Below are 21,974 nucleotides of genomic sequence, written 5' to 3' on the forward strand. Positions count from 1 at the left end.
CCCTGAGCATGGGAGCGGGAGAGAGAAGGGCCGATGCCACCTCAGATGCTGGCCCACCCCCTCCAGGATCCCATCTCAGCCAGGACTATCTATGATGGGTAGAAACCATCCTCTCATTTCCAACTTGACTTTGTCCATGGCCAGTCGATCCCCACTTGTTCCTGTGCCAGCGTTGTCCTTTAGTGTCAGTAGCTCTTCACTCTCCCTGGGATTTGCCACATCCCCTCTCAGCCGAGCAAGCCAACCTTTTCCAGTCCCATCTCATACTATCGGCCTTGCTTGCCTTGGGAGCCCCTCTTGGCTCCTGCTCAGTTTGCCTTCATCTTTCTTAAACCCGGGTGACCAGAGTTGCTCACAGGATTGCAGAGGAGGCTCCCCGGTGCCTTGTCCAACGGCACTAATATTTCTCTGCCTCCACTGGAAATACCTCTCCTAATACATCCTAGGGGCGCATTAGCCTTTCTCGCAGCCACGCAACATTGGTGGCTCCTAGTTATCCTTTGTACTGACGCCGCCTCCCAACTCTGTATCATCGGCCAATTTCATCAGCGCACTCCCGCCTTTTGTGCCAAGGTCATTACTAAAAATATTAACTCAGACTGGTCCCAAGACCGATCCTTGAGGAGCTCCACCAGTAGCCTCCCTCCACCCCAATCATTCCCCTTTCAGCACAGCCCATTAGCTCTTCTCCAGTCCTATGGTGCCACCCCTAGATGGATAGGTGTGTTAAAATCCTTGCCACTGGGCTTGCAATATCCTGTGTCAGTTCATTCAGTATTCAGGGCTGGTGTGTGTGTGTGGGAGATCATCTGGTCCCTCAGTTTGAGTGCATTGAGCTCGTTAAGTTTTGCTTCCACCTCATTGGATGTGATAATTTCCATTTCTATGCCCACATTCCCATCAGCCATCCCACCTGCATGCCCATGTTACCCATTATCTTTTTACTGCAAAATGAATCCTTCTTCCCGCTTCCCTTCCACCCCAGACCGGAAGAGACCCATCCAGCCGCTATCCTCCTCAAGGCAGCACCAGGGCTCTCAGATTCATTGGAGAATTGGTCTGATACCAACAAGTGGAAATTCAATAAAGACAAGTGTAAAGTACTTCATTTAGGAAGGACAAATGAAATACTCAGTGGCAAGATGGGGAATGACAGGCTAGGAGGTGGCACTGCGGAAAAGGATCTGGGGTTAGAGTGGATCACAGATTGAATATGAGTCATGAATGTGTTGCACTTGCAATAAAGGCCAATACCATTCTGGGGCGTATTAACGGGAGTGTGGGATGTAAGACACGGGAGGGAATTGTCCTGCTCTGCTCGGCACTGGTGGGGCCCGCCTGGGTCCAGTTCTGGGTGCCGCACTTTGGGAAAGAGGTGGAGAAAATGGAGAGAGTCCAGACGAGAGCAGCAATAAGGATAAAAAGTTTAGCAAACCTGACCTGTGAGGAAGGGTTAAAAGCACTGGGCAGGTTTCGTCTGGAGAAAAGAAGACTGAGGGTGGGTCTCAGAACAGAATTCAAAAGGCCGTTAGATGGAGGCTGTGGACCAATGGTTCTCCATGTCCACTGAGGACAGGACAAGAAGTAACGGGCTTAATCTGCAGCCAGGGAGAGGTTGGTTAGAGATTAGGAAAAAATGATGAACCCTGAGCTCCGAATGGGTTTCCAGGGAGGTTGTGGAATCCCTGTCACTGGGGGAGTTTCAGACAGTGTGGGATAAACGCCTGCCAGGGCTGCTCTAGGTTTGCTTGGCCCTGCCTCAGCACAGGGGCCTGGACTTGACAGTCTCAAGGTCCCTTCCAGCCCGACACGTCTCTTTTTCCATCTGCCCATGCGACCTTGTCCCCTGCCTTCCCCACCACCCCGGATCAGTCGGATACTCCAGCGAACCTGCGACTCCAGCCTCCCTGAGCCACTGGTATCTGCAGGCCTGTGCCCGACCTCACTGCCCAGCCAGCTCAGACCAATGGTCCCTCCCATCCTTGGTCCTGCTACCTGCAGCACCAAAATGGCCCATGCATCCCAGCCAGGTCCCTGATGGACCAGGCAACTTGTCCATCTAGCCCAGTTTCTCCCCTGCTGTCCTGGAGGAAGAAATGGACTGTGGGTCAGGATAGAGGGGTAGCTGCAGAGATCTCTGTGTGTGTGTGTGTGTGTGTGCCGGGGGGGACCCCCAGGGCTAACAACCCTGCTAGCCCAGCCCTGGGCTTCCCCCAGCTCTGCCGGTGCCCCTCACTCCTGACCCGCAGCCCCCTGCTAACCAAGCTCTGGGATCCCTCCTCAGATCTGCCAGTGCCCCTCACTCCCAACCCGCAGTCCCCTGCTAGCTCAGCCCTGGGCCCCGCAGCCCTGCCAGTGCCACTCACTCCTGACCTGCAGCCCCCTGCTAGCCCAGCCCTGGGTTTCCTGCCCCAACTCTGCCGGTGCCCCTGACTCCCAACCTGCAGACCCTGCTAGCCCAGCCCTGGGCTCCGTCCCCAGCTCTGCTGGTGCCCCTCACTCCCGACCCACAGCCCCCTGCTAGCCAAGCCCTGGGCTCCCCCCAGCTCTGCAGGTGCCCCTCACTCCTGACCCGCAGCCCCCTGCTAGCCCAGCCCTGGGCCCCGCAGCCCTGCCGGTGCCCCTCACTCCCGACCCGCAACCTTCTGCTCTCCCAGCCCTGGGCTGCCCCCCAGCTCTGCTGGTGCCCCTCAGTCGCACTGTCCAAAGCAGTAAATTCCACATAGTGCACCCGGCTGGGCTAACCCCTTGGACTGGTCACTCACCTTGTGTTGACAGCAATGGAGTGGGGGAAGTGGTGCTCAGAAATGTCACATCTTGTCTCCCTCTTGCTGCTTGGCTCTCCCTGCCTTTGTACCATCTGAGACCTTCTTGTGGCTCTATCCGCTGCAGTGCTGGCGGTCGGGGTGGGGTTACGGCTGCTGAGATTCCCAGAGCTCTGGGCTCCCAGCTCTGAGCTCCTGGGGGCTAGTTGAAAAGTTAGCGAAGAGCCTGACTTCGCTGTTTCTATTTATACTTGGGGGAGGGACTGCCACCGGCTCTGTGTCTGTGCCGCGCCCGGCACAATGGGGCCCTGGTCTCGGTCGGGGTCTGTGCAGCACCCGGCACAACGGGGCCCTGATCTCGGTCGGGGTCTGTGCAGCACCCGGCACAACGGGGCCCTGGTCTCAGTCGGGGTCTGTGCAGCGCCCGGCGCAAGGGGGCCCTGGTCTCGGACGGGGTCTGTGCAGCGCCTGGCGCAACGGGGCCCTGGTCTCAGTCGGGGTCTGTGCAGCTCCTGGCACAACGGGGCCCTGGTCTCGGTCGGGGTCTGTGCAGCTCCTGGCACAACGGGGCCCTGGTCTCGGTCGGGGTCTGTGCAGCGCCCGGCGCAACGGGGCCCTGGTCTCAGTCGGGGTCTGTGCAGCGCCCGGCGCAACGGGGCCCTGGTCTCAGTCGGGGTCTGTGCAGCTCCTGGCACAACGGGGCCCTGGTCTCGGTCGGGGTCTGTGCAGCACCCGGCACAACGGGGCCCTGGTCTCAGTCAGGGTCTGTGCAGCTCCTGGCACAACGGGGCCCTGATCTCGGTCGGGGTCTGTGCAGCACCCGGCACAACGGGGCCCTGGTCTCAGTCAGGGTCTGTGCAGCTCCTGGCACAACGGGGCCCTGGTCTCGGTCGGGGTCTGTGCAGCACCCGGCACAACGGGGGCCCTGATCTCGGTCACAGCCCCTAAATGCTAGCATGGAATGTACAAGAATGTGTATCACATGTATATCTGCCCCTGCAGTACATATCATGTGGTAGTACAATTAAAGGTTACATCAAAATATCCTGCAGGCACAAAGGGAAGAGTTAAGGCTGTTTGCCCAACCGTGTCTTGAATTTGCTCAATCATACAACTTTAATTTACACATCAGTGTGCAATTTTCCAGGCTTTTTGTTATTTATTTTTTAAAGAAAGAATGTGAAAAAAATAAAAACATAAAACTAGGGCTGTCAGTTAGCTGCTGTTAACACCTGCGATTAATGCACAGCACAATTCACACATTATTTTTTTTAACGCACATTAATCGCAGACCCTCTGGACGGGAGGGCAGCCTGAGCGGCTCTGAAACACCTGTTTGGGCAGACGCAGTAACACAAGCTGCCACTAGAGGGTGGGAGGGGACGAGGCTACAGAAGTAAGAGATTTAGGCATAAACTTTTGTGGGTAAAAACCCCACTTCTTCAGATGCCTGGACTTCTTCTCCACGCATCTGCTGAAGTGGGTTTTTTACCCACAAAAGCTGAGGCCGAAATAAATCTGTTAGTCTTTAAGGTGCCACCGGACTCCTCGTTGTTTTTGTGGATACAGACTAACACGGCTGCCCCTCGGATACAGAAGTAAGGTCGTTCTCATCCCTGTGTTTTTAAAGTAAAAACAGGGTGGCCAGGAGCTTGACAGAGTGACACCCCCCCCTTGTAGGGCTCACCCGATCCACCCTCCCTATGCCTCCCGGGGCTGGGGCTGACCCCGCCAGCTCCGCACTGCCCATGGCGGGGTCTCCCCCTCCCATCCCTGTGCTCCTGCAGCTGTGGCTGACCCCCATCCTGACCTCAGCGGCTGATCCATCACCCTAAAGCCCTGTGCCATCCACAGCTTGGGCTCACCCCCCTTCCCGAGCCCTGTGACGTCTGCAGCTGGGGCTGGGGCTTCCCCCTCCCTCTCCGAGCCCCATGCCACCCAGGGCTGGGCCTGATCCCATCTGCCCCGAAGCCCCATGCCGCCCAAGGCTGGGCCTGACCCCCATCCCGAGCTCAGGGGCTGATCCCCCCGAGCTCCATGCCTCCCCAGGCTGAGACCAATTCCCGCCCCCCAACCCTGCCCCAGGTCTGCCCCGCCCAGGGGTCAGTTCTGAAGCCAGAACTGTCTTCGAGCAGCAAATTTCTCCAATTCCCTGCTGGTGGGCAGGGGCAGTGCTGCCTTCAGGTGACCCCAGGCAGCAGCCGCCTCTCTTTGCTCTGTCTTGCAGCCAGGATGAATGTCCAGGTTTGGCGAAGAAGTAGGGGAGGCCAGGACAGAGCTGAAAAAGGGGCCTGTCCTGGCCCAAAATGGGACATATCGGCACCCTAGCCAGCCCGGGCCCTATTGTTCCCGGCCTTCCGCTCACTCCTGGGACCAACCCCCCTGCGTCGTGCCCCATTGGCCCTAGCCGGCCGCTCCTTCTGGGGGACCCCATAGAGAATACGGCCTGGCAAGCTCAGCTTCCCTGCACCAACCTCTCCTCTGCAGTATGAGGAGTCCCTGAGGTAAAATCCACCCTCCCTTGCAAACAGGGGCTCATTCGGCTGAAGGGATCCCTCCTAGCTCAGTAAAAGTAGGTGAGTCTGGCGAGCCCAGTACCAGAAACTACCCTTCCAGAAGCAGCAGCAAGACACCTCCTCACCCTCCTCCTGCACAAGTCATTGCTTGCTCCTCCCCGTTGTCACCCCATGTCCTCCCAGACCGTCCTCCTGCACAAGTCATTGCTTACTTCTCCCCTCCCCTGTGCTCCCCCAGCACTGGATGCTTGTACGTCTGAGCGACTGGCTGAACAAGAAGTAGGACTGAGTGGACTTGTAGGCTGTACAGTTTTACATTGTTTTATTGTTAAGTGCAGTTATTCTTTTTTACATAATTCTACATTTGTAAGTTCAACGCTCACGATAAAGAGATTGCACTACAGGACTTCAATGCAGCGAAGTTTCTTTTTTTTACAGTGCAAATGTTTGTAACAAAAATAAATAGAAAGTGAGCACTGTACACTTTGTATTCTGTGTTGTAATTTAAATCAATATATTTGTAAATGTAGAAAACATGCAAAACTATTTACATAAATGGTGTTCTATACTTGTTTAACAGCATGATTAATTGCGATTAATTTTTTTAATCGCTTGACAGCCCTACATAAAACCAATGACTGTCAGGGTCTGGACTGCGGCTTCCCAGCTCTGCGAACATGCTGGAGAGAGAGTGAGAAGAGTGTGAGTTGCCTGTATAACCTTGACTCTCTTACTGACTCTAGAAGAAGTGTGATCCTGTGGCCAACCCCTGGGGCTGGTCTCAGACCCCTGGGTTCAAGTCCCAGCATGGCTCCTGACCTGGGGCTTTTCAGTGGTGTTAGCAAACTCTTTTAGGCATCATTAAACATTCCAACCTTAATCTCTGTGGCCTCAGTTTCCCAAGGGCAAGTGTTCCTCCTTTCAGCCACTGTCTGTCTGTCTTGCCTATGCAGATTGTAAGGTCTTTGGGGCAGGGGTATATACTAGGGTCCTTTTACTACGAGTTTGCACAGTGCCTGGAACAATGGGATCTGAACTCAGGGCCCTCTGCTCACAGACATGGTGTAGTGCAGATGATCCATGTACCAGCCGTAAGCCATGGCTCTGTCCGCCCCCAGGCTGTGGAGAAGGAAGAGCTGGGCCATGCAGGCCTGGTTGGCAGTCCCGGCTCCAGGCACCCGCGCAGAAAGCAGGTGCTTGGGGTGGCCAATGGGAGAGGATGGCACGTCCGGCTCTTGGGCGGCAATTCGGCAGTGGGTCCCGAAGTGCAGGAGAAGAAGAAAGTGGCGTGGTGGAGCTACCGCCGATCACGATCGCAGCTTCCCCTCCCCCCCCCACCGCTTGGGGTGGCAAAAACCCTGGCGCCGGCCCTGCCAGTAGGGTGACCAGACAGCAAGTGTGAAAAATCAGGACAGGAGGTGGGGGGTAATAGGTGCCTATATAAGACAAAGGCCCGGATATCGGGACTGTCCTGATAAAATCAGGACATCTGGTCACCCTAAGGCCTGGTAGGAGATGGTCTTGCAGTGGGAGAAGACGTTGCCCAGCCTCTTTGGGCAGGTGATGGGGCAGTAGCAGAGGACCAGGTTGTCTGGGAAATAATACAGGAGGGAGCCTGGAGAGGGGGGCACATGGTGAAGAAGTTGGATGGGAGGAGGATGATGTAGAAGAGAGAGAAGAGAAAGAAGAGGGTTAGCTGGACTTTGAGGGTCTGGGATAGCCCCCCCAGCACAAACTTTGTCGCCCTCAGGAGGCTCCCAGGCTCCTTCCCAGCAGTGTGGGTCCCTGTCGTACAGCACCTACCGTTAAGGAGCACCTCAGTGTGTAACAACACTTTGAGCCAAGGGATGGACTCCGCTTGCAGGGGCCTGGCTGCAGTCTCCACTGGCTTCTCCATCTCTGGATCTGCCCCACACACTGATCTCAATGGAGCTCTGCCCATTCCCAGCAGCTGGGGATCTGGCCCCATCGACTCCAAAAGGGGTGAGTCTGATAGGCTCCATTTTACAGATGGGTACACTGAGGCATGGCAGGCAGCAGAAGTGACTTGCACAAAGTGACTCAAAGGCAGCAATGACTAGAACCCCAGAGTCCTAATCACTAACCTCCCAGAGTTTGGAATAGAACCCAGGAGCCCTGGCTTCCAGCCCCTGCTGTGCTAACCACTAGACCCCACTCCACTCCCAAGTCTGGGGACAGAACCCAGGAATCCTGGATCCCAGCCTCCCCTGCTCCAACCCCTAGATCCCATTCCTGTTCCCCATTCCGATCCCAATCCTGGAGCTGTGATAGAACCCAGGAGTCCTGGATTCCAGTCCCCTTTGCGCTAACTACTAGACCCCTCTGCCCTCCGAGAGCTGGGAATCCTCACTCACGTCCCCTCTGTTTTCTAAGCACTAGTCCCCGCTCGGCGTTCTGACCTGGTTCCCTTTCTTGGCAGCACCCACCTCACTTTCTCCCCAGGCTCAGACCCTTCTCTTTCAGGGCAGGTTTTAACCAACCCATGAGGAGATTTGGCCTTTGAACCCAGGGCCCCCGATTATCTCTGGACACCTAAGGGAGCTGGAGGCACATCCCTGCTGCTCTTAGTCCCAGATTCCTGGGCACCCCCATTTTTTCACAGACACCAAGTGAGGGAGATACACTTTGAGCGCCAGTCACGGCACTGGCCAGACTCCTAGGCTGCGGACGGTTGTCACGGTGACCGAAGGGATCTGGCACACTAAAGCTCAGAGACCCCAGGAAAGACTCCGACTGAAAAGTTCTGTGCTGCCTAACCTGGCCACGTGTCTTGATTTTACCACGCCCCTGACTCGCCCTGGCTAGCGCGGTGTCGCCCCTGGTTTTTGCATGATGTTCCAGGGTCACGTGGCTTTCTTTGGAGGGCACATTTGTGAGAATTCCTCTATCAACACATGTGGACGGCCATTTACAAAGGTACGTCTAGGCTGCAAAGAGAAACCCACTGCGCCCAGTCTCAGAGCCGGGGTGAACTGATCAGGGCTCGGGCTGTGGGGTCATCGGAAAGCTGGCGAGGGAGGAGGTCTCAGGAATGTCTGCACGGCTATTGTTAGCCCCCCGCCCCAGCTGGAGCTCGGTGATCGTGGATCAGTGGACCCAGGCGCTGAGACTCAGGTTTCTTTGCAGTGTAGATGTGCCAGAAGAGACCTGGGCTACAACGAATGACAACTGTGTGTTTGAACCTCGGTCAGCAGGTCCGGCTTTATGACCCGCAGGGCCCGATTAGAATACTCAATGGCGGGGCGTCCGATCTGGGTTTTCCGTGGCACCGAAAGACCCCCCGCTGCCGAAATGCCACCAAAGACCCCCAGAGTGGACCCCCCGCCACAGAAATGCTGCCGAAGACCTCCGGAGCGGAGCCCCCGCTGCCGAAATGCCACCGAAGATCCCCGGAGCGGACCCCCCGCCACAGAAATGCTGCCGAAGACCCCGGAGCGGACCCACCACCACCGAAATGCTGCCGAAGACACCTGGAGCGGGTCCCCTTAGGCGCGGGGCCCGATTCCTGGGAATCGGGTGAATTGGCTTAAAGCCGGCCCTGCCTGTCAGTGAGTTTGACAATTTCAGTTGCTTTTGTTTTCTTCATAGCTACAAAATACACATTCAGGCTGGAATGAGTTGAATTTCCCCTGTGTTTACTGGGCAGAAAGTCCAGGGGAACGAGCACTCAGTGGGAGGAATTTATGTTTGGAGTTTGACTCACAATCTTTCCTCTGGACCCTGCTGCCTCACTGTAATTGTGATTCTTTTACGTTTTGGAAACGCTGCAGGAAAGTAGAGGGCAAGAGAAATGAACAGTTGCCTCTGGTCCGCTGCTTTGGGCTGTGCAGGGCTCCTGGGAGTCTGTCCCACCAGACGTGAGTAAATCACTGACACACAGCTCACCTGCAGAGAGCACAGATCTCAGCGTATTTCCAGCAGTCCAGCCTCCCTGGGAGGGGGAACGGCCTCTCCTAATACAGTGCTAGGGGCCAGGGCCGCCCAGAGGTGGGGGGCAAATGGGGCAATTTGTCCCAGGCCCTGGGCCCCGCCAGGGCCTCCACAAGAGTTTTTCAGGGCCCCTGGAGCGGGGTCCTTCACTTGCTCCGGGGCCCTGGAAAACTCTCGTGGGGCCTGGGCCCCCGGAGCTTCTTCCGCTCTGGGTCTTCGGCGGCAATTCGGTGGCGGGGGGTCCTTCTGCTCCGGGATCCACCGCCGAAGGGCCGGGTCTTCGGCGGCAATTCGGCTGTGGGGCCCCCTGCCGCCGAAGACCCCAGGCCCTCTGAATCCTCGGGCGGCCTTGCTAGGGGCATTAGATAGCTCGATGGAGGGCTGTGTCTGGGGCTGGAGGAGGAGGGGTAACCAATCACAGTCTGTAGCTGGAGGAGAAAAGACTTCTCACTCTGGGAGAATTCCACACAGCCCAGCACCATAAGTTTGCTCCTGCAGTGAAATATATTTGGGAGGTCGCAGAGTGGCACTTTCAGGACAAAATTGTAAATGACGATATGTATTTTTTCAGAGTTTCACTCTTAGCTCACTTTGGGCAGGGGAAACTGAGGCAGTCCAAAGCAGTTAGCTTAGGAAAGAGAGGGCAGAATATCCGTGCCTCAGTTCCCGCCTATGGGCAGTGGAGGAATTTACCAGATTGATGTTCACATGTTTTAGAATGGATTCAGCAGTGTAAATGAAAATTGTCCAAAAGAGACAAACTGTGACAAACACTTTCAGTTGATTGTTATTTTTCTCTCTGTATGCAGTCATTTGTTATTGCTGCGTGTCCTGTCTGTTTGTTTTCACTTCTCTCTCTCTATTAGTTTTTTTCCTATCTACCTGTTAGTTAGGTTAGTTCTGTATTTCTCTCTTACTCTCTGTATCTATGTTTTGCTTCCTTGTTTCTCTCTATTAGTTTCTTGTTACATCTATCTATCTATCTATCTATCTATCTATCTATCTATCTATCTATCTAAGATAAGATTGAAATGATCTGGACAAGCTGGCGAAATGGTTTGAAGTAACTAGGATGACATTCAATAAGGATAAATGCACAGCACTCCATTCAGAAAGGAACCGTCAGTTGCACACCTACACAGTGGGAAATGACTGCCTAGGAAGGAATCCTGGAAAAGGGATCTAGTGGGTCACAAGCTAAATATAAGTCAATAGTGTAACACTGTTGCAAAAAACGCAAACACCATTCTGGGATGGCTTAGGAGGAGACCTGTAAGCAAGACATGAGAAGTGATTCTTCTGTTCTACTCCACACTGTATAATCAGTCTTCCTCTTACTCCGTTCTCCTACTGGAGCTGTTCCACTTTGTAGGACTAATTAAATATTATTTAGGCCAGAGAGAGAGTTTTGTTGAAACAAATATGTTTCCATGAAAAGTTTTGGTTTTGATGAATCAGCATTTTCCACTGAAAAAATTCATGACCAGCTCTACTTCTATAAATAAAAATGAAACTGTGACAAGTTTAATTTCATTGTCTGAGATACGTGAAATTCAGCCAGTGAATATCAAGATTTTTTTCTCTTCTAATAAACGTAGTAATTTATTATAAACATCAATAAGGATATTTGTTCTTAAGAAATATTTGATTTTTAATTTGACAATATCCTTTGAGGATTACAGTTCAAAACCTCGATATTGCTCACAGGTTAGTAAGTTATTAAAAATAACCTGCCTTTTAAATGAATTAGTTTCAAAGGCTAACTTTCTCTAGAGAAGGCAGAGGAATGCAATCTGATAAATTAAAACCTTCAATCTCTTGTCAATACTTTAATGTAAAAGAAGCTTCAAATCAAAAGCTAGCAATTAACAACATAGCAAAATGTACATGTACCTTCATGCTAACCAACCATTTCAATCCCCACCTCAGCACCAATTTACAAAGTTGCATACTTTATTTTTGGTGTAGGGTTTTTTATGCAAACAAAATGATCAATCTTTTTATTTAAAGTCTTGTTTGTGTGTCAGAAAATATGATGAATTTAAATAATTGCGTATGTGTGTGTTGGGGGGGGGTGTTAGATCTCCTCCTCACCCCAATGTAAACCAGGAGTAACTCCACTGGAGTCAGTGGGGTGTTTCACCCCCAGTCCCATGTTACACCAATCTTCACAAGCTCAGGGTCTGATTCAGGGAAGTTAAGGTGGTTTTCACAAGAGGAGAGTTATGTAACTGATCTAATCCTCTTGCTCTTGTCCCCCGATCTGCAGCCATCACAAGATGTCCTGAGAAAAAAAATGTCCAACTGAACCACAGTGACTGAGTTCCTTCAGGGATTCTCTGATGTTTAGGATCTGCAAATTTTGCACTTTGTGGTGTTTCTAGTGATTTACCTGGCAGCCCTGATGGGGAACCTTCTTATCTTCATGGTCATAGCCTGTGACCACCACCTTCGCTCCCCCCTGTACTAATGAATCTGGCCGTCCTAGACCTTGGCTCCATCTCTGTCCCCATCCCCAAATCCATGGCCAATTCCCTCAGGAACACCACGTTGACTTCCTATGCTGGATGCGTTGCCCAAGTCTTTTTCCTCCTCTTCTTGGAGCCAGAGGATTTTTGCCTTCTCACCATCATGGCGTACAACCGATACGTCGCCATCTGCCAACCACTCCTCTGCGAGAGAGTGATAAACAGGGGAGCTCGTGTCCGAATGGCAGCCGGTGCCTGGATCAGTGGGCTTCTCTACTGCATGCTACACACTGGGAACAGGTTTGCATTAACCTTCTGTGGCGGCAACATGGTGGATCAGTTCTTCTGTGAAATCCCCCAGCTGCTCAAGCTGACCTGCGCTGATTCCTATCTGTGCGGATTTGGGGTTCTTACCTTTAGTGCATGTTTAATCTTAGGTTGTTTTGTTTTTATCATTGTGATGTAGATTCAAATCTTCACCACGGTGCTGAGAATCCCCTCTGTGCAGGGCCAGTATAAAGCCTTCTCCACCTGCCTGCCTCACCTCACTGTGGTCTTCTTGGTTGTTTACACTGGTGTCTTTGCCTACTTGAAACCCACCTCCAACTCTCCATCAGGTCTGGATTTTGTGGTGGCTGTTCTCTATTCCTTATTGCAGCCCATCATGAATCCATAAGAAAGGGAATGAACATAAGAGGGAATGAACAGAACAGGTAATCATCAAATGATCCATCCCCTGTCACTCATTCCTAGCTTCTGGCAAACAGGCCAGGGACACCATCCCTGCCCATCCTGGCTAATAGCCATTGATTGACCTATCATCCATGAATTTATCTAGTTCTTTTTTTAACCCTGTTATGGTCTTGGCCCTCACAACGTCCTCTGTCAAGGAGTTCCCCTGGTTGACTATGCGTTGTGTGAATAAATATTTCCTTTTATTTGTTTAAAACCTGCTGCCTATTAATTTCATTTGGTGACCCCTAGTTCTTGTATTATGATTAGTAGTAAACAACACTTCTTTATCTACTTTCTCCACACCAGTCATGATTTTATAGGCCTCAATCATATCTCCCCTTAGCCCTGTCTTTTACAAGCTGAAAAGTCCCAGTCTTATTAATCTCTCCTCATACGGAAGATGTTCCATACCTCTAATAATTTCTGTTGCCCTTTTCCAATTCCAATATATCGTTTTTTGAGATGGGACGACCACATCTGCACACAGTATTCAAGATGTGGGCATACCATGGATTTATACAGGGGCTGCTCTAGGCACCAGCAAAGCAAGCAGGTGCTTGGGGCAGCCCATTTGCAGGGGTGGCAGCCCATAGGGATCCAGCCTGGGAGCTGAGAACCAACAGGGGGCTCTGGGAGCTGTAGCTTCTTGGTTAACTCCCTGCCTATAGAGCCAGCCCTGGAGCAGGGAAAGAACCACATTTCCCAGCATCCCCTTGGCTGCTATCAACAGGAAAGGGAGAAGGAGGGAGTATGGTACCTGAAAGCACATGCTGCAGCTTGCTGTGAATGGAGAGCTCACTGCTAGAGCAGGGTGGTCCTGTGAATGGGAACAAGTGTGCCCAAGGAGTAGAAGGCTTTGGCCCAGATATCCCCTTCAGAAGCCATCCCCAGACTGGCTTAGGGATATTGGTGTGACCTCCCCTTGCAGCCCCCAAAGAAGGAACTGGGGGGACTAAATGGATGGTGCCCCTCTCTATCTGAAGCCTAGCAAGGGAGGTATGTGGATCCCACTAGAATTTAAAATGAAAAGTAAGGGAGGGGAGGCTCTACTAGAGGACTTCGGCAGCTGTAGATACAGTCAGGGGCGGCTCTAGGCATTTTGCCGCCCCAAGCATGGCAGGCAGGCTGCCTTCGGTGGCTTGCCTGCGGGAGGTCCCCGGTCCCGCAAATTCGGTGGCAGCCTGCGGGAGGTCCGCCGAAGCCGCGGGACCAGCGGACCCTCCGCAGGCATGCCAGCAAAGGCAGCCTTCCTGCTGTCCTCGCGGCCACTGGCAGAGCGCCCCCCGCGGCTTGCCGCCCCAAGCACGCACTTGGGGTGCTGGTGCCTGAAGCCGCCCCTGGATACAGTACGAGGCATGTAGGAGGATTTCCACTTCTGAGCCATGGAAGCAGAAATTGACTTTTCCTTTCCATATTTAGCTAATATTCAGAAAGGGAATCTAGCATCTGCCTTCCAGATTTGAACACCCTCAAAGTTCAGGAGTGCTCAAGCTCAATTTGGGCAGCTGTTACTTCATTTCTCCCAAATCAAATATACTGATCCACTGTATTTTGCTGTGGAAAAAGTAGGATAAAATTGAGCAAGAAATGCTTCCCAGTGGTTATTAGGACTGGAATTGCTATTTTCAACAGCTATTGCTTTTTTTTTTAGTTGTATTTGTTTGAAAGGAAGACAGTGATATTGCATTGACAAATTCCCCATAGAAACAAAGAGTGGAACAAAAGAATAATAAAGGCACCTTGACTTTTCCTCATTTATGGAGGACAGTCTTATAATATGCATCCAGATATCCTCCAATCACACAAGCCGAAAATTGTTCCACTTTACTGCAGTTCTGTAACCATATGGGAACCAATCCTGTAAGTGCTCTGTGCACATCCAAAATTCCTGCTGAATGACCTGCCTTGGGAGCGAGTTACCAGTGACCCTGAGACAGCAGGAGGGTGCAGGTTGGGGGCAGAGCCCAGTGCTGGGGTGGCAGGGGTGTGGGTGTGGGTGTGGGTGTGGGTGTGGGTGTGGGTGTGGGGGGAGAACCCAGGGCTGGGGCAGCAGGGGAGTGCGGGGCGGGAGCCCAGGGCTGGGGTGGGGGGCAGCCAAAATTTTTTTTTGCTTGGGGCAGCAAAACGCCTAGAGCCGGCCCTGGATTTATATAGAGGCTTATTTTCTGTCCTATTATCTATCTCTTTCTTAATTATTCCCAGCATTCTGTTCACTTTTCTGACTGCCGCTGCACAGTGGGTGCATGTTTTCAGAAAACTATCCACAATGAGTCCAAGATCTCTTTCTTGAGTGGTAACACTAATTTAGACCACATCATTTTATATTTATAATTGGAATTATGTTTTCCAATGTGCATTACTTTACATTTATCAACATTACATTTCATCTGCCATTTTGTTGCCCGTTCACCCAATTTTGAGAGATCCTTTTTAGTCTGCCTGGGTCTTAACTATCTATAGTAATTTTGTATCATCTGAAAATTTTGCCACCTCACTGTTTATCCCTTTTTCCAGATCATTGATGAATATGTTGAATACGACTGGGCCCAGAACAGACCCCTGGGGGACACCACTATTTACCTCTCTCCATTCTGAAAACTGACCATTTATACCAACCCTTTGCTTCCTATCTTTTAACCAGTTACCAATCCATGAGAGCACCTTCCCTCTTATCCCATGGCAGATTACTTTGCATAAGAGCCTTTGGTGAGGGACCTTGTCAAAGGCTTTCTGAAAATCTAAGTACACTATATCCACTGGATCCCCTTTGTCCACATGCTTGTTGACCCCCTCATAAAATTCTAGTAAATTGGTGATGCATGATTTTCTTTTACTAAAACATGTTGACTCTTCCTCGATAAATTATATGTCTGACAATATTGTTCTTTATTATAGTTTCAATCAATTTGCCCGTTACTGAAGTCAGTCTTACAGGCCTGTAATTCCTCAGATCGTCTCTGGAGCCCTTTTAAAAAGTTGGCTATCCTCATATTAGCTATCCTCCAATCATCTGTTACAAAAGCTGCTTTAAATGATAGGTTACAGACTACAGTTATTAGTTCTGCAATTTCACATTTGAGTTCCTTCAGAACTCTTTGGTGCATACCATCTGGTCCTGGTGACTTATTGCTGTTTAATTTATCAATTTGTTCCAAAACCTCCTCTAATGACACCTCAGTCTGGGACAGTTCCTCAGATACATAATCTGAAAAGAATGGCTCAGGTTTGGAAATCTCCCTCACATCCTCAGCCGTGAAAACTGATGCTAAGAATTCATTTAATTTCTCTGCAATGGCCTTATCATCCTTGAGTGCTCCTTTAGCACCTGGTGGGTTCCAGGACCCATTTAAGGTGTCAAGAAACTTTATCTCTGTATTCCGTCCCGAGGTGATATATACCCAATCCATATGGGGATAACTGAAATCCCTCATTATTATTATTGAGGGTTTTTTTTATTTTAATAGCCTCTCTAGTCTCTCTGAGCATTTCACAGTCACTATTGCCATCCTGGTCAGGTGTTCGGCAGTATATCCCCAATGCTATGTTTTTATTATTCAAGCATGGAATTACTATCCATAGAGATTTCATGGTACAGTTTGGTTCATTTAAGACTTTTACTTCATTAGATTCTAAGTTTTCTTTCACATATAATGCTACTCCCCCACCAGCACAACCTGTTCTGTCCTTCTGATATATTTTGTACTGAGGTATTACCGTATCCCATTGATTATCCTCATTCTACTGAGTTTCTGTGATGCCTATTATATCAATATCCAATATTATATAGGATATTATATCAATATTAATTTTGATATGGCTAAATGTAAATGTTTAGGAACATCTAAAAACAAAGAATTAGGCCATACTTACAGAATGGGGAACTCTATCCTTTGATTTGGGGGTTGTGGAGATACTCAGCTGAACATGAACTTCCAATACAATAGATGTGAATGCAATCCTTTGATGTGGAAATGAGGGACTCTCAATTAGGAGTAGAGATGTTGTTTCACCTGTATATTTGGCAGTGGTGCTACTGCTGCTGGAATACTCTTCTCCTCTCCACAGTTCAAGAAGTTGTACATAAGTTGGAGTGGGTTCAGAGAAGAGCCATGAGACTGATTAAAGGATTGGAAAAATGCCATCTATTGGTAGACTCAAGGAGCTCAATCTATTAAGTTTAACAAAGGTAAAGTTAAGGGGTGGCTGTCAGAAAAGTTTTGTTTAGTTTAGTTTTGCTTTGTTTTGTTTTTCCTCCTAAAAATTCTCTTCAGCTAAAGGGAAAGAGGCTAGGGAATGTTGTTAGAATAAAAGTGAAAAGTGTTATTTAATTTTCTAAATTTCAAATGCTTTAAGGAGCTGAATTCCCATTTTCAAAAGTGCCCCAATAATTTCCTAGCGGCACCTAAATATCTTTAAAACTTGGCCTTAGTAACTTGGGAGTCTAAGGACTTCTTTATGCTTTTAGCACTACAGCAGTATAGCTGCAGCCTAGTCCATGTATTTTTAGAGAACCTTCATCGTTAGCATTTGCCATCTTGTTAATATTAAGACAATATCTGCAATAATTATTTTGAGCCCTATTTTCAAATGTTGACTTTTTTTTGGTCCCAATCCTGAAAAGTGACCCATCTCGGCAGACTTCTCTGTCTTGAAGTTCTCAGACTATTTTTTAAATAGTTGCACGTGGATTGTGCAACAGTAGAGAGATTCTGTTGTGGAAGGTTCCTCTCTCATTTGTGATCCTCTGCCTCTCCATCCAGATGAAATTATGGGGACTACCCACCTTGCCCATTCAACATCACATAACATCCCAGCACAAGCTACAGAAATTGTTCATATGGAAATGTGACATTAGGATACCATTAGTAACTGGATTAAGGGTTAAGAACTGTGGACCTAGCCCAGGACCCCAGCTCCAGGAGTCATGGAATTACAGCAGAATCTCAGTTTTTTATTTTTTTAAACAAAAGTAATTTTCTATTCTTCATGGACTTGAAAGCTAGAAAACAACCCATAACTAAGATGATAGCCAGGGCCGGTGCTACCATTAAGGTGAACTAGGCGGCTGCCTAGGATGCCAAGATTTGGGGGTGCCAAAAAGCAGTGCCCCCCAATTTTTTTTTAGAGCGGTTCATCCCCGAGTGCGCGGTCACTGCTCCACTTCTCCTGCCTCCCAGGCTTGCAGCACCAATCAGCTGTTTGGCACAGCAAGCCTGGGAGGAGAATTAGAGCAGGGTTGCATGCTCGGGGAGGACGTGGAGCAGAGGTGAGCTGGGGTGAGGAGGGGCTGCACGGCTCTGGGGGGGGGGAGCCTCAGGGCAGGGGGGGGATCTGCCGTGAGGGTGGGGGCTCCTCAGGGTGGAGGGGGGGGGCGGGGAGCTGCCGCAGGGCTGGAGAAGGGGGGGGGGCACAAGGTGGAAGTTTCACCTAGGGCGCGAAACTTCATTGCACTGGCCCTGATGATAGCAAATGTAACCAATACAACATCTGCCTGAGTCTGCAGACAACCTGATACAGGGAAAATGTTAACTCCAGATGGGGAGTTAACTCTACCACACGGATCAATTCTGGGAGATACAACCCAGTTTTTTTACAGATGTGCCACCACTTCTCCCCACTCTTTCTAGGAGTACCTCTGAAGTTGCCTGCCTCATGCTGGAGTAGGTGCTTTCTCTGGGTGGTGTCTGTGACTCAGTCTTTCCCTGCTCTCTGATCCCTCACCATCCCTGTTATGTTATCTAGCCGACGCAGACCTAATGTTTATATATTCATCAGCCAAACTCCCAGCTGGGTTCTATGAACCATGATCTCAAGATCTTCGACTATTTCAGGGTTATTCAAATTGGATGGAGGTTCTAAGTAATAAGAATCTCAAATACAGAAACAAACATAAAACTAGGGATCATGGTACAGATACTCAGGTCACGTCAACTGGAATAGCTCCATAGCACTAGGCAAATTTACACCATCTAGGCATCTGGCCTCATTGACTCCAATGGTACTGTGACAGATTTATATAAAGTATGTGTGTGGGCAGGACTGATGTACAACAGATATGGGTCTGGCCCCTTTGACTCCAATGGTGCAACAGCTGATTTACACCACATGGGGATCTGACCCTTCTTATTGGTTCAGTCTCTCTGACATACCTACAATCAGTGTGAAATAAACAGTTTTAAGATGGCATATAGCATCACACCTGCAGTGTAATGTGCCTTTTATTTTTGTGTTCGTGTTCATAGAATTTCTGAAAGAAAGAAAGAAAGAAAGAAAGAAAGAAAGAAAGAAAGAAAGAAAGAAAGCCGGGCCATCCATCCCTATAAAAGTTGAAATTCAGATACAGAAAAATCTCTGCAACACTGAATTCCTCCAAAGTTCTGTCCCCAGTGGAAATGAATTGCTCCTTAGCCATTAAAAGTTACACTCTAGCAATTGATCCCAAGGGGCAAAGAGCTGAGAACATGCCAACTGGATAGAAACTTTTGTCTTTCATTCAGTTCAGATTCACGGGCAAATAAAACGGATTTGAAATTGTTTTAGGGGACATATCCCCAGATGGTGTCAATCAGCAGTAGCCCCAGTGGAGTTAATGAGGCCTGATTCTCAACTAGTGAAAACTGACATAGCTTCATCGCCTTTTTAGGGCCAGATCCCCAGCTAATGTAAAACAAAATCCCTCCATTGAAATCAAAGGGCCACATCTCCACTTGGTGTAAAGAGCCCGAACTCCTCTGAACTCAATGGAACTGTGTCAGTTTACACCATTTTAGGACATTACACTGAGCTTTTAGTGTTTGCCTCCAGGTATCTCTTAGTGACCAACATCAAACAGCCAGAGCAGCCTCAGCTGTGGATTCCTGTGGTGGCTGCATCCCAAGAGCTGCTGACGAAATGCAGGAGAGAAAAAAGTTTCTACTCCCCCAGAGCTGTTTATGTGGCATTAATGAAGGAACAGGCTATTCCAGGCCTGCTGGGGCTCTGGTGCCACTGGGCTCTGAGCTGTTGTAGGTCACATGTCTGTACTACCAATATCTATTCTATTCTGCAATCCCCTTGGGAAGCCACATGGGACTCAGCCCTGCCTTGTTTTTAATCCAGGGTCCTTTCAGGGATGCTGCCAACATGTGAGATTCAGGCTGGGTGCTCCTCCCCCTCTGTGGTGTTTAGGGTCAGCTAGGGCAGCTTGTCAAGGTGATTTGTTCCTGAGGTGAGATCAGATTCAGCTATTTAGCTCCAGACAAGGTATATCCTGGGCTATGACTGTGTCTGAATCCTGTGCAGGCGAGGATCAATTTCAAAGCTGGGAGGGATTTCCAATACCCAATCCCATTTACTCCTTCACATTTCAGCCAAGCCTGCCCAAAGAGGGGAGCACCCATCTGTGGAATGGGTCCCCGTCTGCTAGGAACTGCAGAGAGACCCAGCAACTCAGTGAATATCGCAAAGAGACTGGGAGACAGCAGCTGGATAACACAGTGATGAGGTATTGTTGACAGGTGCAAAGACAGACAGTGACAGAAGAATCCTGGCAGTGGACTGCCCAGTGCTTCAGAGGCTGGGAAACATTACACAAAGACCAATACTGTAAGTCTGCTATTTCAGTTAAATATGCTTGCGTGCTAATATACTGGAGCAATGTAATACTAGAACTATGAGTTACAATTGGAACTCTTTGAAACTTTTATTATCATTTAATCAAATATCTAGAGCTGTTCATTTTTTTTCAGCATAAAAATTTCTCTTTTCATTGAAATTGTAGAAACCAAGCCATTTTTTGGTTTTGTGAATCGAGAACCAAACAGGTGCTGGTAAAAAATGCTGAAAACTGAAAAATTTCCACTGAGATTTTTAAAAAAGAAAAAAAAATCCAATAGATAAATTGATTTTAAGGATAGCACAGATCTATCATCATTTTTTTTTCAATTTAAAGCCCCCTTTTCCTTTGAAATAATTTAAACAGAAAATATCTGAATTCCCCACATTGAAAACTAATATTTAAGCCAGTGGGCCAGCATTGATATTGTCTAATAACACCCTCTGTTCCAATCACGTTCATTGCTCTTTCAAAAAGATTCTTGCAGAATGGTAAAACTGAGGAAGCGGCAATGTTAGTATCCTCAGAATATGTTCTATATATAAAGGCACCTTTAAACTGAGGCACGGAGAGCTGAAGCCCCCAGCCAAAGCCTATCTCTGCTCTATGACATAGAAGAGGGCAATGTGGCTAGACCCCAGATCTCCTGTTCTAGCACCGTATCCTCTGTCCCACACTGATGCCTGCTAACCAGAAATACTCTTAACAGGTGGACAGCATAGAAACATAGTAAGACACAGCCTGTGTCCTGGAGAGCTTACAAGTGAAGTAGGCAGGACAGAGAAAGATAGGGAGAAGAAATAGTGGTACAGGAAGGCCCATGGTCACACAGCAAGTCAGTGGCAGAACCAAGAATAGAAACCAAGTCTCCTGATGGCCACTGAAAGGCAAAGGCCACATATACAGTCACAGAGGGAAATTAAACAACGTCGAAGTGGCTGAGTGATGCTATTAGCCCCTCATCACACAGCGATGGAAATGCAGCTGGGATTTGGTGCCACAGTTTTGGAAACAGGCAGCAGGTCGTCTCTGTTGTGTTGCAGTGGAACACTTACAACTGAGCAGTCATTGAGGATGCTTTCTGAGTCCATGCCATATTTCTTCAGAAACTGGAAATCAGGCAGCATTTGCTTTTTAATACATTACCTCCACATCCAAGTTTGCATATTTCCCCAGTAGGGGAAATAGCTTGTCTAGATCATTGCGGTGGGAGGTGCTTTGCTCCATCCATCACACTGCATTTTATCAAGCCACATCCTGAGCCAGATCTTCAAATGGTGTAAACTGATGCAACTCCATTGACATTAAGGGAGCCATGCCAATTTATACTCGTGTGTTATTTTGCCATTCCTAGTCAATGGCAGTGATGAATGCTGTGCACCTTTCACACTTCTACAGTCAGATATTCCTGAGGGAACTCAGGGCCATACTTAGGATGTTGATGTAACCCCGACCGTTGTCTTTGTTCTTCCCTCCACATTCATCACACAATGAACTGAGGAAGAAAATGTCCAAACAAACCACCGTGACCGAGTTCATTCTCCTGGGATGCTCTGATATTCGGGAGCTGCAGATTTTACACTTCTTGGTGTTTCTAGTGATTTACCTGGCAGCCCTGATGGGCAATCTTGTGATCATCACAGCCATAGACCTCAAACACCATCTTCAAGTCCTCAATTTTCCTTTGAAATAATTTAAACGGAAAATATTTGAATATTCCAGATTGGAAGCTTTGATTTCAACCAGGTTGGAAATATTAACATTATCCAGTAACAGAAAAATTTGAACCCAGACACTCTATTGCAACAGCGTATATTTCTGTTTCAAAGGTACACTTGTTGAATGGCAATACTGAGTAAGCAGCAAAGTTGGTAGCCCACAGCATATTTATTAAGCATTCTAGTGCCTCAGATGGAGAACAGAGAATTGAAGCCCTCCCACCAAA

The sequence above is a fragment of the Mauremys mutica genome, chromosome 13, assembly GCF_020497125.1.
Source record: "Mauremys mutica isolate MM-2020 ecotype Southern chromosome 13, ASM2049712v1, whole genome shotgun sequence".
NCBI classification, from domain to species: domain Eukaryota; kingdom Metazoa; phylum Chordata; order Testudines; family Geoemydidae; genus Mauremys; species Mauremys mutica.